The sequence below is a fragment of the Prionailurus viverrinus genome, chromosome A3, assembly GCF_022837055.1.
Source record: "Prionailurus viverrinus isolate Anna chromosome A3, UM_Priviv_1.0, whole genome shotgun sequence".
NCBI lineage: Eukaryota > Metazoa > Chordata > Mammalia > Carnivora > Felidae > Prionailurus > Prionailurus viverrinus.
In genome coordinates, this window is record NC_062563.1 from 64,441,099 (window position 1) to 64,455,630 (window position 14,532).

The following is a 14,532-nucleotide window of genomic DNA, read 5'->3' on the forward strand; positions in this document are numbered from 1 at the left end:
TTTTGCCGGGAGCCACGTGAGAAGCGCCCCCTTGCTTCGATTAAAGGTCCCACCAAAAGGGAAGAATTGGATTGGGTGGGGCGGGGAGGGGGCAGCCAACACTGAGTTCCTGGGAAACTCAGATGGAAGTATAAGATCTTTTTTTGGACATTTGTTTGCATCTCGGGGACTCTTCTCTGTGCTCACCAATCCAATTGGTGGGACCGCCGCTCCCCATCCTATGCTATTTTCTTTCTTGCTTCTGTTTTACTTCTTTCCCCAGGTTTCTTCTCCTTGCTTCTTATCTCCCAGGCTCAGTCTGGTTCAAGTCTGGCCCCTTCCTCGGAAATCAGCGTGGTTGACTGTGTTGGGACTGTGAAGTTGCCCGCGGTGTCGGTACAGCGGAGAGTGGAGGGTGTATCCCGAAGAGCTGCTTCTGTCTTTGGTGGCATGTGACAGTTTCGTGTTGATCTTGTAGTTTGAAGTGATCAGCAAGATTCTTGGTGCCCAAGGTGGACTAGTCCGGGTGTGTTGGTTTGTTTAACGGCGGTCATTTTCTAGTACTTTAGAGTTGCTGCTGTTGGTAACTTCAGTTGTACACAGGTTTGACAAATGTCTGATTTGACATCGCCGACCCTCTTTCCAAACTGCTTGAAGTAAAATCTGTTTATTGTTTTGCACACCAGTGTTAATCCTCTGCCTGAGCTTTTCTCCTGAAAACTTGACTCGAGGACATTTTCCACTTCTGACTGTTGTATTTGGAGAAGGATTTCCCAGCTACAGCCACTTGGAGATTGTTTGCAGCTGTCTCAAGTCACTTTTTCATATAATGTCATGATGTGACTCAGAGATCATTTCTTTGCTGATGCTTTGAAAGTGTATCCAAAGCATTAATGGTCTGGTTTTGTTACTAATATTACAAAATTATAGGATATTAAATGCATCATTCATAGATCATTCTCATAGGAACTTTCTACGGTGAAATAAAACAGCAGTTAAAGTTGAATTATCAAAGTAGTAAATTAGGGCATTAAATTAATCAAATCTTATTGTGATAATTTCAGTGATTCTTAGTACGGTAAAAACTCCAGCTGACCAGCACATATGTTCATTCTGAATTGCTGTCTACATCAGATCGGGGACAAGCTTCAGCTATGGCTACCATTTGAACTCCCCACATACTTTGACATTTAATGTTTTGGTACACATGTGTATTTTGCTTAGAGTCTTGTCTTCTTTCTTACTCGATGAAGTTCATTTTTCACAGCTACATTTTAACATCCTCTGTGAAGCCTCTCCTAACTCATCTGGGCTGAGTTAGACCCTCAACTCACTCTACCAGTGAACCCCATATCATATCATTTTATGATCATCTGATCAGAGTCCATATAACTTACCAGAATGGGAGTTCTCCCTGGGAAAAGATGATATTTTATTGATCTCTATCCTCTGCACCTTGCACAGTGCCTGGGTGGTTTTTAGTAGATGTTAAGTGTTGTGGAAAGCCTGAAAGTAAGAACAGGCTTTAAGTGGCCCATAGTATCAAGTCCTCAATGCATTGTATCATTTAGATATTAATGAGTAGCAAACAACTACAACATCACAAGGGCGTACAATAGTGAGCATTTATTTTGTGTATCCATGGGACACCTGGGAGTTGACTGACATAGGCTATGATTAGCAGACTTTAATCCTTGGACCAGTTGGCTGACATATTCTCAAGGTGATGGCAGAAGTATAAGAGAGTAAAGCCCAACCACTAAAATTCATTTTGAGGTCTTGCTAACTCCTATTATCCGAGGTGAGATACTTGGCTAAGCTTAAAATCAAAGGGCCGGGAAGTATACTCCTTCCTTGGAGGGGGCAAGAAAGGAAGTGAGTCCTTTTTCCATAATAAATCTAATCTACCATGTGTATTAAACATTTGCAGGTGCTTAGTAAATATGTTTCAAACTAACCGACCATCCACATCTTGTAGGCATCCAGAACTGGAAAACTGAGGAATCTAAGCAGTGATAGAGATAGGCAGTGTTCCCTCTCTCTCTCTCTCTCTCTCTCTCTCTCTTATGGGACATCTTCATGACATCTGCTTATGCCTGCTTGTTTTCTTCTACACACTTCTGTCGCTCTATTACCCCATAGGGCTCCAGTGCTATCTAATGGTCCTTCACTTTAACTGTTCAATAATTTTTTTTTTTTTTGGTTTTGTAATTAACCTTTTTTAGAAAAAGCACAGTTGACCTAGTTTGTCGTTTGATACCAGGTCACACGATAAATTGCTGACTTTTGAGCCTAGTGCTCACTTTAATCAGATGAAGACTATGGATCAATATTGATAGAGGCTTTAGATAGTATTCTGTTTTCCTCTTTGTTGGGTGTCATTACCTGATAGCAAAGATGGCTGCTGGTAACAACAGGCTTTCATCATGTACCCAACTAGTGATCCAGAAGAAATGACCTTTTTTTCCCAAAACCCAAATAATGCCCTTTGAACAACTCTAATAGGCCAAGGTTGGACCAGTTGTTGTGTCTAGGAGAATGAGGCATTTTGGCCCACCCTGTTGCTGGGAAGATAAAATCCCCATCATTAACACGTAGAGTGAGGGAGGGGCAATTCCTAAGAGGAAGGGATGTAGGGCAGATGAAAAAGTGGCAGTGATCATTACACCCATACTCACAAACACCTTCAGAATGAATAATCTTACCTACAGGTCTCATATTTGGCTGAAGAATCTGATTAATGGACTATTTCACAGCATGATTTAAATTAAAGTGCTATGCTGTATGTTTGAGACTATCAGTGCTGAAAGAGATAGCATGATTTCTGGAATGGAATTTAATATAACTTAATTTCAGGCCCAGATCCGCCCTTAACTATTTGTGTGATGGTGAGCAACCTCTTTGGACCTCAGTTTCTCAGTTGTGAATGAGGGAACAGTAGTAGATTTCTCTAAGACCATTTTCATCTCGGATTATTTTGGAGTGAAATTATTTACCAGCGTTAGAAATAAATTCATTTTCTATGTTCTTGTCCTGTTGTTTTATGTTTTCCTAACAAGGATTTGATTGATGTATTTTTAACACTTAAAAACAAAACATTACATATTGGGGGCACCTGGGTGGCTCAGTAGGTTAAGCATCTCATTTCCACTCAGGTCAGATCTCATGGTTTGTGGGTTTTAGCCCTGCATTGGGCTCTGTGCCGACAGCTCAGAGCCTGGAGCCTGCTTTGAATTGTGTGTCTCCCTCTCTCTCTGTCTCTCCCTTACTCACGTTCTCTCTCTCTCTTTCGAAAATAAGTAAACATTAAAAAATTTACATATTGGATAAATGTGCAACACTGCGTATACAAGTGAGATTATCACGGTATTCTTTAAAGTATTAAAAATGATTTTTACAATGTCAAAGACAAAAACAAAGAGTAGGGACAGTATGCATAGTATGAGCCCTTTGAGAATTATTCATGGTTTTTTAGTTTTTTTTAATCTTTATTTGTCTTTGAGAAAGAGATAGAGACAGTGTGCATGCAGGGGAGGGACAGAGAGAGGGAGACAGGATCTGAAGCAGGCTCCAGGTTCTTATCTGTCAGCACAGAGCCCAACATGGGGCTTGAACTCACCAGTCGTGAGATCATGACCTGGGCCAAAGTCTCATGCTTAACTGACTGAGCCACCCAGGCACCCCTACTCATGGTTATTTGTATATATAGGCATGCATGTTTAACAGTGTGCTCTCCCAAAATAGTAGAATTTCAAGTGGGTTTTTACTCTTCTATACTTAAATTTCTTTTACAGTAAACATGATTCTTTTCTTTTTTCTTTTTTCTTTTTTTTAACGTTTATTTATTTTTGAGACAGAGAGAGACAGAGCATGAATGGGGGAGGATCAGAGAGAGAGGGAGACACAGAATCTGAAACAGGCTCCAGGCTCTGAGCTGTCAGCACAGAGCCCGATGCGGGGCTTGAACTCACAAACCATGAGATCATGACCCGAGCCGAAGTTGGACGCTTAGCCAACTGAGCCACCCAGGCGCCCCAACATGATTATTTTCAAATCACTTACCATCTATGCCAAAATGCATAGTTTTAATTTTAACATCTTTGAAATTGAGATATGGCTTTTAGTTGACTGCACGCTGGTTAATTGGCAGTCTATTCTATATAACAACAGAAGAAAGAAATGTTGCCATCTTGTAATCAATGATGTGTTAAATTTAATGAAGTACAGTCATGGGAAGGGAGGACTTTTTTTTTTTTTTTTTTTTCATTTTAAGGTAAAACACTAAAGACCCTTGACTACCAGAAAAACTCCACATGATTGGACAAAATTATTCCCAGATCAAGATGCTTTATACAGTAGAAGACCTATTACCTGGATTGGTTAACTGAGAGAGTTAAAGAGGTGAATCATAAAAATGATACATATTCTAAAGTGAAGCTATAACCTAAGTGCTAAATACTTCTAGATATTTATGATTAGTTCTTTAGACTTTTTACGGTTGGCTTCCCACACCTAAATTGATAGTATAGATTTTGGGGCACCTGGATGGCTCAGTCGGTTAAGTGTCCGACTTCGGCTCAGGTCATGATCTCACGGTTCATGGGTTCAAGCCCTGCATCAGGCTCTGTGCTGACAGCTCAGAGCCTGGAGCCTGCTACAGATTCTGTATCGCCCTCTCTCTCTCTGCCCCATCCCTACCTGCTCTCTGTCTCTCAAGAATGAATAAACGCTAAAAAAAATAATAATAATAAAAAATAAAATATAAATAAATTAATAGTAAGGTTTTAAGCAACTTTTATCAAGCAGACTTGCCTTTACCTTTCCAAAACATTCAACTTAGTTTTTTATTTTTTTTTTAAATTTTTTAAGCTTATTTATTTAGGAGAGAGACAGACAGCATGAGTGGGGGAGGGGCAGAGAGAGAGGGAGACACAGAGTCTGAAGCGGGCTCCAGGCTCTGAGCTGTCAGCATGGAGTCCGATGCGGGGCTCGAACCCACGAACCGTGAGACCATGACCCGAGCCAAAGTCGGACGCTTAACCGACTGAGCCACCCAGGCGCCCCTCAACTTAGTTTTTATGGAAGCAACAACTCGGTTTTAATTACCATTTTGTTTGTTTTTGCAAATTTAATTAATGACAGTAACGAGAACAACTGGTGTAACAAAACTTGTGAAGAAGCACCGTTAACTTGGCAAACATACGGCTCAGTAGGAAAGGGCAAGAACAGTGCTTTGGCTACTACCTTAAAGTCCACTTTGAATATTTAATAGAAGGAATGGAAAGCGTCTGTTAATCCAGAGTCAGCTAACAGAGCTGCTACTTTATAGCGTGCTCTGTTTAGGCCTTCTGGTTCTATGGTTAAAATGGCAAACAGACACCAGAGACCTTGTCTTGGAAATGCTGGTGTGGTACACTTGTAGATTTTGCACTGAGGATTGTGGTTTGGATTTCTACTTAAAGTGAGGGACTGGTGTTTATTGGCATCACTTGACTTAATGGCAGCAGAGGCTGAGCTCTTTCGTGCTTTCTCTCTGTCTCTCTCTCTCTTGTTTTTTGACAGTAATTTATTGACGTAAAGTTTTATACATCATTGTGTTTATAAGGGCTTTTTCACAGTGTTAAGATTAAACTGACATTTCAAGTTCGTATAGAATTTTAAAGTTCTGAGGCAACAGATGACGTAGATTTTTGCGTGCGCTGTGGAGCATGCTTGAGTCTCAAGGATCCGGTACGAGGTTCGCCATTAATCCCTGCTGTTCAAACCATGCTGACATGTATGTCAGTGACTGGAGGAGATTTTGTTTTTTATGTCTGACTTATTAAGATTAATAATTGGTTTCTCTGGATTCCTTAAAAATATTTAGGATTGTACTTTAGGTTAAAAAAGAGGACGTGAATGTTTTCTTGAATTTTAAAAGTATGTAGTTTATCAGTCCCAAACCAAGATATTCTCCTAATACGTTTTTTAAAAGAAATGAACTTTTGGGGCGCCTGGGTGGCTCAGTCGGTTGAGCGTCCGACTTCAGCTCAGGTCACGATCTCACGGTTTGTGAGTTCGAGCCCTGCGTCAGGCTCTGGGCTGATGGCTCAGAGCCTGGAGCCTGCTTCTGATTCTGTGTCTCCCTCTCTCTCTGCCCCTCCCCCATTCATGCTCTGTCTCTCTCTGTCTCAAAAATAAATAAACATTAAAAAAAAATTAAAAAAGAAATGAACTTTTAATTGTGGAGTAAAGGAAAAAAAAGTTTAGAAGGCTCTAGATATAAAAGCTTTTGTTTTCAGTTTCACAGAGCTGTATTAACCAATAATCTTCCTATCAGTAAATGTAGTAACTTTTCAAAGGTTGAATAGTTTAGCTGCCTTTCCTGGAATAATGCTGAATATTTTTATATGCCCGCTTTTGTTTTTTATTTATTAAAAAAATTTTTTTAATGTTTACTTTTGAGAGAGAGAGAGACAGACAGAGTGTGAGCAGCGGAGGGGCAGAGAGAGAAGGAGACACAGAAACTAAAGCCGACTCCAGGCTCTGAGCTGTCAGCACAGAGTCCGACATGGGGCTCAGACTCACGACCTGTGAAATCATGACCTGAGCCAAAGGTCAGATGTGTAACTGATTGAGCCACCCAGGTGCCCCATCACCTGTCTTTTCTTTATGTTACTTTTATGTATGTATGTATGTATGTATGTACATATGTATGTATGTATTTGTTTATTTTCAAATTTTTATTTAAATTCTAATTAGTTAACATAGTGTAATATTGGTTTCAGGAATAGAATTTCGTGATACAACTCTAAATGTAAATCTAAATCTAAATGATTCATCTCTTACACATAACACTCACAGAAACAGTTCCATTTTTGGAAGCTGCTTTCTCCAGTTTCTCTCTTGACCTCATGGTCCTTGGTCAGACCCCAAGTTTTATTTATAAGGTTTTTAACCTTCTTCCTCTGAACTTAGTTCTGAGATGCTTTCTAACCCCTCAGATTTTCTATTGTCATATAATTACTTGTTCTCAAGTTATTTAGTGCTGAAATTACTGAATCTGGTGAGTGGAATAAGGAAAATATCTTACTGTTTTGAAGTCACTTTAAGCATTATTGTGGAACTAAGGAATATTTAAGCAATTTGTTGGCACAGTGGAAAGGGAGCATTGACATTGGACACATGTGGTTCCAATCCTATAGTTCCAGCACTTAGTGTGTGCTCTTTGTTGATCTCCCGTATCAAGTGTTTACTCTTCATGGAATGTACTTTTGTGTCACCGTTACTTCTATCTTTGTTTTTTATCCCTGCCCTTATTTCCTTATTTTTCATTCCCCTCGCGCATCTTTAATGAATGGCATCCTGTGGTATTGTATTTTTCTAAGCCACTTCAAGTCCTTTTGGTAACAGTTGTGACATAAATTATTGTCCTAGAAGTTGTGGGAATTGGGCACCTTTTATTAAAAGGATATTTTTATGAAAAAGATCTCACAATTGTGAGATCATGACCTGAGCCAAAATCAAGAGTTGGACGCTTAACTGACTGAGCCTATTTATTTCTGTTTTGTACTCTCTTGCTTCATTCTTTTGGGGGCTCCCTAACTCTCAAAAGAGAACTATTATCCCTTTGGGGCCCCAGAATTAAGCACCCTTCTGGTTTCAGACCGTCTTGATTGAATTAGTAAGTCTTTACCATAGGGTGATTTCTGCAGTAATTGGCCATTTTGTTGGGAGATCCCAGATGTCAGTATCTACAGGTCTTTTCTCTTGGCCCATAGCCCCCCAAAAGGAATCTTGCAATCTCTTCTCTGGCTGATATAAGACTGACTGCCTGTGATCTAGAAGGTAAGTGAGGGAAAGGGATGTTCATCAGAATGAAGAGCATCTTACACCATTCTAAGCTCTGCTTGATGTTTACGACCATAATTTTATGATACCCTTTCTCTAGAAATTTAGAGAATTCAGAGTGCCACTGTGGGAGAGAAAGGTAGTTGCCTGGCATTGCTGATGGAATCAGGGGATCTAGTAACTTCTTAAAAATATTTTCAACCACTGTTTCTGTGTTTAGTCTTACTTCTGTATCCTCATTGCCATTAGTGCCCCCAGTGACCGAGTCTTTCCTGAGTGTGTGGTAGAACTTTGCTGTTTCTTGGCTTTCCCTTTGTCAGCACTTAGATTTTGGCAACGTGTCGAATAAGTCTCCATTCATCATGTCTCCTCCAGGTCTCTTTGTCCTTTTGTATTTTTGCTAGTTTTACTCTTTAACTGGTATTCTGGGGAGTTTTGGAAGGGATAGGATATAACTGTGTGTGTGTTCGGTCTGCTTCGTTTAACCAGAAGTTAGTTAACTATGTACTGAGTACCTGCTCTAAGCCAGACGTTTTCCAGATAGCGTATATTATTTTAATTAATTTTCACACAAGTCTTGTAGTCAGTCCACAGTTACCGTATATCAGGCATTGTATTAGAAGCTGCAAAGTAAGCATTACTATTCCTGTCTTACAGGGGAAAAGACTGAGCTCAAAGGATAATAAATGTGCTTGCACTCAACTATTGAGGGAGAGGCTCTCCTACTGCAAAACCCTTGCTCATTTTCTGAGTGACATTACTTTTAGAGTATTGGTTAGTAGGGTTCCTACATAGTTATGTTCAGTGTATTTTAGTTCTGGAGTAAACAAATACTTCAGGTAAATTAAATGGGTTTTAGACTTTCATTGTGTTTAGTTGCATACATTTTTTACCTGATGGGTCCAGCAGTCCATGCATTTTTTTTACCCCTTCGGATATTTGATATTTTGACATGAACTTATTTGGTATAACGTATCCTTGATTAAAGAACTCATTGATTTAGAGGAATTAGACAATGTCTTGACTTTGAGCATTTTCCTTCACCTAGATAATGCAATCTGGATTTTATTTAATTAGGTACCTAGGAGCTTTGAAGGTAATATTCTAAAAATGGTAGTTGATAAGATTATACCTCGATGGGAGATTCAAGTATCCTGTCAGCTCACAAAGCTGCAAGTATTATTGGTGACATTAAAATAACTGAATCTTCAGGGACGCCTGGGTGGCTCAGTGGGTTGAGTGTCTGACTTTGGCTCAGGTCATGATCTCATGGTTTGTGGGTTTGAGCCCCGCGTCTGGCTCTGTGCTGACAGCTTAGAGCCCGGAGCCTGCTTTGGATTCTGCCTCCTCTCTCTCTTCTCTTTCCTTGCTTGTGCTTGTCTCTTTGTCTCTCCCTCTCTCTCAAAATAAACATTAAAAAAATTATTTTTAAGTAACTGAATCTTCAAACTAAAAAGAAATGTCAAAAGTAATTGGACTTGATTTCCTATTGTAATTACCTTTACTGAATATAGATTATATAAAGAAGTGTTGTTTTTACCCTAAATGTATTGCCTGTTACTTCCATTGGGTATCAGCTTGTTCATATTGTAGATCATGGGATTTATTTAAACTGTAAAAGCCCCTTCTAATATTATACCTGTGGCAACTTGGTTTTTTGCCTTAGTGCTTTGTGGTGGTGTAATCTTGACATCAGACATGTGGTGCTGTAATCTTGACAACATAATTAATATAAAAAGGTGTTTGAGGGGCGCCTGGGTGGCTCAGTCGGTTAAGCGTCCGACTTCAGCTCAGGTCATGAGCTCATGGTCCGTGAGTTCGAACCCTGCGTCGGGCTCTGTGCTGACAGCTCAGAGCCTGGAGCCTGCTTCCGATTCTGTGTCTCCCTCTCTCTCTGACCCTCCCCCGTTCATGCTCTGTCTCTCTCTGTCTCAAAAATAAATAAACATTAAAAAAAAAAAGGTGTTTGCTTTTTGGACATTAGATGGACAAAATCTACGACAATTTATATCTACATTTTACATTTTTAAAAGTTTAATTACTTTGTTTTTGTCTTAAGAGTTAGCTCTGTTGGGTGGTTTTTCTTCCTGATAACCATGGTTGACATAGTAATAAGGCCCTGTTTTTGGTAAAGACTTTTAAATAATTCATTCTTTAAAAAAAAAAAAGAAACCTTCAACCAAATCAAAGAGAGACAACCTTTTCTGATCCTCCATTAAAAAACCCAACCTTCTAAATCTTATACATAGTGTATAAATTTTAAACAGATATCCCTCAAGATTTTATCTTGATAAAAGATAAAACTGCACCTGGGTGGCTCAGTTGGTTAAGCGTCTGACTCTTGATCTCAGCTCAGGTCTTGATCTCAGGGTCTTGATCTCAGGGTTGTGAGTTCAAGCCCTGCATTGGGCTCGGTGCTGGGTGTGAAGCCTACTTAAAAAAATAAATTAACTAAAATTAAAAAAAAAAGTAAAGATATGTTCATACTGATGTGTTCTCTGGCTTGGTGCTGACCTTGGTTTGCTCTTTTGCATATAAGAATTATGGCATCATTAGAGTCAGAGTTCCTCTTTAGGTAAGAGAAACAACTCTAGCTGTCTTTAGCAGGAAGTGATTTAATATAGTGGATTAAGTACTTACTCTTTGGACGTACCAGAGGAGCAGGCCAAGAATGAGTCCCAGAACAACACAAAGTCCCAGAACAATGCAAAGCTGACCTGCCAACAGAAATGTCACCTCTACCAAAATGAAGAATCTGATCTGTCTCCAGCATTACACTATTTTATCTATTGTCTCTGGTGATGAGGAAGCTGCTGCCAGAACTACAGACTCTGGAAGCACATTTTGCCTACTAGATCTCTCCCAGCAGAGGTGATGCCCCTTGTGCCTCTTCTCACTTCCCGTTAAATTAGGGAGGGAACACTGGACCTCTGCTGAAGATGCTACAGAAGAGCCAAAAGTCTTTACAACTGTTCTACTGGTGAAAATCACAGAAATGTAATTACCACGTCTATTCCTCTTTCAGAGCACACGTTAGTGCATCTTATTAGCTAACAAGATCACATCTGAAACTTTGGTTGGTAGGGACTCTGGGAAACGTGACTTCTAGCTTTCTAGCTTTATAATATCGGTAGGTACCTTAGAAGGAGGTTGGAATGGATGATTGATGTCTACCATATTCTCCACAAGCAGAAATGTTAAGAGTTTAGGCTCTGTAGTCGGTCTGGATTTGCTTTTTCCTAGCTTTCTGACTTTGAGTAAATTAACATCCCCTTGTTTCCTGTCTCATATAACAAGTATCTACCCCATAGGGTTATTTGAAGATTTAGTGAAGAGTGTGGTAAGATAAGCATTGATTCTTTTTTTTTTTTAATATGAAATTTATTGTCAAATTGGTTTCCATACAACACCCAGTGCTCATCCCAACAGGTGCCCTCCTCAATGCTTATCACCCACTTTCCCCTCCCTCCCACCCCCCATCAACCCTCAGTTTATTCTAGTTAAGAGTCTTTTATGGTTTGGCTCCCTCCCTCTCTAACTTTTATTTTTTTCCCTTCCCCTCCCCCATGGTCTTCTGTTAAGTTTCTCAGGATCCACATGAGTGAAAACATATTGTATCTTTCACTGTATAGCTTATTTCACTTAGCATAACGCTCTCCAGTTCCATCCACGTTTCTACAAAAGGCCGTATTTCAGATAAGCATTGATTCTTACTTAGACATTGGGTTGTCTTAGACCAGATTTGCTGGTGAGCAATCTGGGCCTGGAGTTTTCTTTGGTAGGACTTTTATTTATGCATCGCATTTTAAAAAATAGTTTAGGACCGTTCTTTACTTCTTCTTGTGTCAGTTTTAGTAGTTGTATTCTTCTAGGACTTTGTCTGTTCATCTAAATTTTTAGTTTTTTTTTAATGCCTGCTGGATCTATAGTGATCTCTCTATGTCACATTGATATTTATATTTTCTCTCGTTTTTCTTATTAGTGTCATCAAGGATTTGTCAGTTTTATTAATCTCTTCAAAGAACTGGCTTGTGGTGTTTTAATCTTTCTATCTATATTTTTGTCTTCTACTTTATTAATTTTGACTAGGGAACTTAACTTGTTCTTTTTGTAATTTTTGCAGTGGATATTTAGCTTACTGATTTTTAGCTTTTCCACAAATTTTCCTCTTAGCGTGAATTTATCCGCATTTCATGTGGTTTGAAATGTATTATTATTATGTTCAAAATACTTTCAAATTTCCATTGAGTTTTCTTTTTCTTTTTTTTTTTTTGGTTCATAAGATATTTAGAAACCAGTTTTTCAATTTTATTTAGAAAGCAATTTATATTGCTTTCTTTCCAAATATATTTGATGTTTTAGGTATCTTTTTAGTTATTTTTCACTTGTTTATGACTATTAGGATTTTTTATATCTTTTTTTAATGTTTATTTTTTGAGGGAGAGAGAGACAGTGTGTGCATGAGCAGGGGGAGGGACAGAGAGAGGGAGACACAGAATCTGAAGCAGGCTCCGGGCTTGGAGCTGTCAGCACAGAGCCCAATGAGGGGTTTGAGGCTACCAACTGTGAGATCATGACTTGAGCTGAAGTCGGACGCTCAACCGACTAAGCCTCCCAGGCACCCCTGGATGTTTTATATCTTTAAAAAAGCTTTCTACTATGGGAAATTTCAAACATATACAAAACTGGAGATAACAGGATAATCCTCACTCAGATATCCATAAACTTCAACAATTTTTTGAAAAGTTTATTTATTTATTTTGAGAGAGAGAGAGAGAGAGAGAAACAGAGCACATGAACAGGGGAGGGGCAGAAAGAAAGAGAATCCTAAGCAAGCTCTGCACTGTCAGCACAGAACCCCATATGGGGCTCAATCTCACAAACTGAAATCATGACCTGAACCAAAATCAAGAGTCCGATGCTCAACTGTCTGAGCTACCCAGGTGCCCCAACTTCAACAATTTTTAACTCCTGACCAACCGTATTTTATATCTCTTTTCTTTATACCCCAACCTCAGATTATTTCGAAATGAATCTTGAGGTACCTGGGTGGCTCAGTTGATTGAGTGCCCGACTTTGGCTCAGGTCATGATCTCACCGTTTGTGGGTTCAAGCCCTGCATCGTGGGTTCAAGCCCTGTGTCCGGCTCTGTGCTGACAACTCACAGATCCTGGAGCCTGTTTGGATTCTGTGTCTCCCTCTCTCTGTCCCTGCCCCACTCGCACTCTGTCTGTCTGTCTCTCTCTCAAAAATAAATGTCAAAAAACTTTTAAAAAAAATTTCTGAAATGAATCTCAGATATATCATTTTTTCCTATAGATATTTCAGTATGTACCTATACAAGATGACATTAAAAAAATAGCTAAAACATGGGGCGCCTAGGTGGCTTAGTCGGTTAGGCATCCGACTTCTGTTTAGGTCATGATCTCATGATTCGTGAGTTCGAGCCCCTCCTCGGGCACTGTACTGACAGCTTGGAGCCTGGAGCCTGCTTTGGATTCTGTGTCTCCTTCTTTCTCTGCCCCTCCCCTGCTTTGGATTCTGTGTCTCCCTCTGCCCCTCTCCTGGTAGTGCTCTGTCTCTCTCTCTCTCAAAATAAACATTAATAAAAATTTTTTTAAATAACTAAAATACCATACCACACCCAGAGTAATTTCTTGATGTCATGAAATAAATAGCTGGTCAGTTTCCAGATTTTCCCCATTGTCTCTAGATTTTGTTTGCAATTTGATTATTTTGAAGCATGATTCAAATAAGATCTAAACTTTTTTATTATTTGATGTTTTATAAGTCTTTTTTTCTTATAAAGTTTTTATTTTAAAAATTTTAAAAATTTTTGTTTTTTAATGTTTATTTAGTTTTGAGAGAGAGAGAGAGAGCGATCGAGCATGAGTGGAGAAGGGGCAGAGGGAGCCAGAGACACAGAATCTGAAGCAGGCTCCGGGCTCTGAGTTGTCAGCACAAGCCTGATGTAGGGCCTGAACTCACGAGCTGTGAGATCATGACCTGAGCTGAAGTCAGATGCTTAGCAGATGGAGCCACCCAGGTGCCCCATAAAATTTTTATTTAAGTAATCTCTACACCCAGCGTCAGGCTTGAACTCATGACCCGGCGATCAAGAGTTGCACGTTCTTCTGACTGAGCCAGCTGGGTGCCCCATTTTATAAGTATTTTTAATCTAAATGTTTCTTCTGCAGGTATGTCTTTCAACTCTTGCCATTTATTTATTGAAGAAACTGAGTTTCTTGTCTCTTAGGAGTTCTCCATAATTTGAACTTTGCTCATTGTACTTGATGATGATGTTTAATGTGTTCCTGTATTCCTAGTTCCTGTAAGTTCCTATTTCGTAGGTATAGAGACCTGATCAGATTCAGATTTAACGGTTTTTGTTTGGTTTGGTTGGTCAAATGATGGTAGAGTGTGCTTTCATCAGTAATCATAGTCGTGTCTGGTTATTTTTCTTCTTGATGATGATTTTCTAGGTTCATGAATTCATGGAGAGGTTGAAAAATGGTGATATTTTAATTGCATCATTCCTTCTTCATTTATTCCCTGGAATACTGCTATAAGGAGAAATTTCCCCTTCTACTTGGATATTCTCAGTTACAGTTCATATAGGAAAGACAGACAGATACTTGATTCTTTCTCTTTGTTTACTTGTTTTCAAAATAAGTTCATTCTCTAGCATCCTTTAGTGATCATTTTTTTTAAGAAAATACCCCA

The 14,532-nt window shown here is 39.2% G+C and overlaps 1 protein-coding gene across 3 annotated transcripts in view; it reads left to right on the forward strand.

The window, feature by feature from the left end:
• CAMKMT (calmodulin-lysine N-methyltransferase) overlaps nt 1-14,532 on the forward strand; it is a 415,835-nt gene that overhangs the window by 324 nt on the left and 400,979 nt on the right. The gene's annotated exons all lie outside the window — the stretch shown is intronic.